The following is a 2,500-nucleotide window of genomic DNA, read 5'->3' as shown; positions in this document are numbered from 1 at the left end:
TAAGCCCTGTCGCATACATCTTTGATATTGGACATCAATGTTATGGTCAATTGACACCTGTCAAAACAGGGTATCCGCTGACCAGTATCACGTGACTATATAGCGGGCTCAAGTTAGACGTTATCGAGGTCAGCTGTTTTTTTTTTAAGTTGACCGCTGACCAGGGGCTGGTTGATGATCGTATCGCAGGCTCAAGCGCGCTCTTTCTGTGGCTCGACGCGGCTACACAGCCATGCTACGTCAGCAAAGCTCTTGACAGTTGATGCTTTTCGTGTACAGGTACGGTTTGGAAAATATATTTTTCTTGCATTTTTCGCTGGTTTCAGTCCTGGTTTAACATAATATACAAACAGCGGTGATAAACATTGTATTCCAACGCATTTTTATAAAACTTGACGTTTCGTATGCTAGTCAACACACATTTTCAAAACTGACCGTTACAATTTTTAAAAACTATATATATATCGATATATATATAGTTTTTAAAAATTGGAACGGTCACTTTTGAAAATGTGTGTTGACTAGCATACGAAACGTCAAGTTTTATAAAAATGCGTTGGAATACAATGTTTATCACCGCTGTTTGTGTTATTTTCCTAATGAAGCTACGATGGCCTAAGAACAAGAGTTTATAACATAATATAGCTGTGGTCAGGACACACTGGTGGCTACGTAGTTATTCAAGTCAACGGCAGGTTAGTTTTGTAAAATAGTACAAGGTAAAAACTATTAAAATGTTTGACTAAACGTTTTCGATCTTGCAATCATCTTCAGAGTGATTAAATTGCATAAACCAACTGTTTTATATTTGTGGTTACGTAATACCAGTTCCCATGGGGTATAAGGTAAGGTGGAATGACTGGACTTGTTTATTGAGGACTGGTTTGAAGCGTGCGATGTAAAATGCCTCTTTATTTTTCTCTTTGTCCATGAGTGAGCCGAAGTCAAAATGTCCCATGTGAATTTGTGTTCGGGGTGTTTCTTTAGGTGTTTGGCCGGTTTCCGATTGTTTGTTTATATCGGAATGTTCGTTAACACGTACTTCCAGATTGCGTGCCGTTTCACCAATGTAAGCTTCATTACAAGTAGAAGAAAATCCGGATCACTTCCTGGACACCGCCTTTACCCATCAAGAGGGAAATTTTATTACTAAAGTCCATCATTACTATGTATTTTTCCGGGAATCGGGTTTGAAAAATGAGTTAACGAATTTGCATACGTGCGTTGAAATGTGATACACGAGGAAAAAGGAATTTTATTCTCTGACAAATGATTTTGTCATTGTAGTTTGTATGGGAATCTCGATAACAGACTGAAAAAAGATATTTACCCGCAAAAGTTCTCAATAAAAAGCCGTACTTTATTGTCATGGTGAATTTCTTGCTTTTTGTGTGGTTTTTTTTTGCCTGATTGAATGCGATTTAAGCGACTTCTCAAATTCCCGAGTCGTCACTCTTCCTAAATAAAGGAAAGGCTGGCAACTCATTTCTAACTTACCTCAGATCTCGCGCCGAAAAAATTCACACTTCTCCGGCATCAGTCACGCTCAAACTCCGGCGATGGCTACACGGATAAATTTACTTCCCCTTGACCAAGTTTCAAGGTCCAGCGAGTATCCATTGCTGAGAAAACTGCGAAAAATATTCAAATTTTCAAACTCCTTCGAGGCTCGCTAACAACAATTTTGACACGGCTGGTCAACGGTTCACTGAGCCTCCATACGGTGAGCGCAAACCTACGCAAGTGTACCCATAGTTGGGCAGAGCAAAACAAATCCCAGACTCGTCCCCAAAATACCTGCCTGGGGTCATGTTCGAGTTTCTAAATCGGCGAACGATATTAAAAGTTCCACACTGAAACCTTAAACACAGCTCCCATCGCTTTGGTTGCCCCACCGCATGTTTATAAATCCGGATTTTTCGAACGAACTCCGTAAGTACTGAAGCTGTTTGAAGCCTCGCGCGTGCAAAAATCCCCTCTCGTCCGATGACACTCGACACCACGGCTGTTTTTTTTTTTTGTTGTTGTCAAAAAGTATAGTTTTGTTAAGTGAATTGCTTTGAGCCAAAGAAATCACCGCAAGGTAATTTCTACTGTCCAAAAAACAGACAAGCGAGATTGTAACTCGGATACCTTTCAGGTATTCCGATAATAATTGTTGGTTTTCGATCGATATCGCTTGATGCACCGGTGTGAGAAATAAAAATGAACATTTCATTTCAACGCAACTGGAAGCGCAAAAAAAAAAGCACAGATTATTATTTCAACGATGGCATTTTCCCTGGACTCTCAACAGAAAAATGTGTCCAAAAGGCTGAAAAGGTGCAGCGACCTTTTCATATGAATTTTTCTGCAAAGCAATTCATGATAATGTGAGTTTTTGACGGATTCCAACAACATTCAACAAATACAGCCGTGGTGTCGAGTGTCTTCGGACGACTGCGATTTTTGCACGCGCGAACTCCATCAAAACAGCTTCAGTACTTACGGAGTTCGATGA

This window comes from Montipora foliosa, chromosome 10 (assembly GCF_036669935.1).
Source record: "Montipora foliosa isolate CH-2021 chromosome 10, ASM3666993v2, whole genome shotgun sequence".
In the NCBI taxonomy this organism is placed as follows: domain Eukaryota; kingdom Metazoa; phylum Cnidaria; class Anthozoa; order Scleractinia; family Acroporidae; genus Montipora; species Montipora foliosa.
This window is presented reverse-complemented; position numbering follows the sequence as displayed.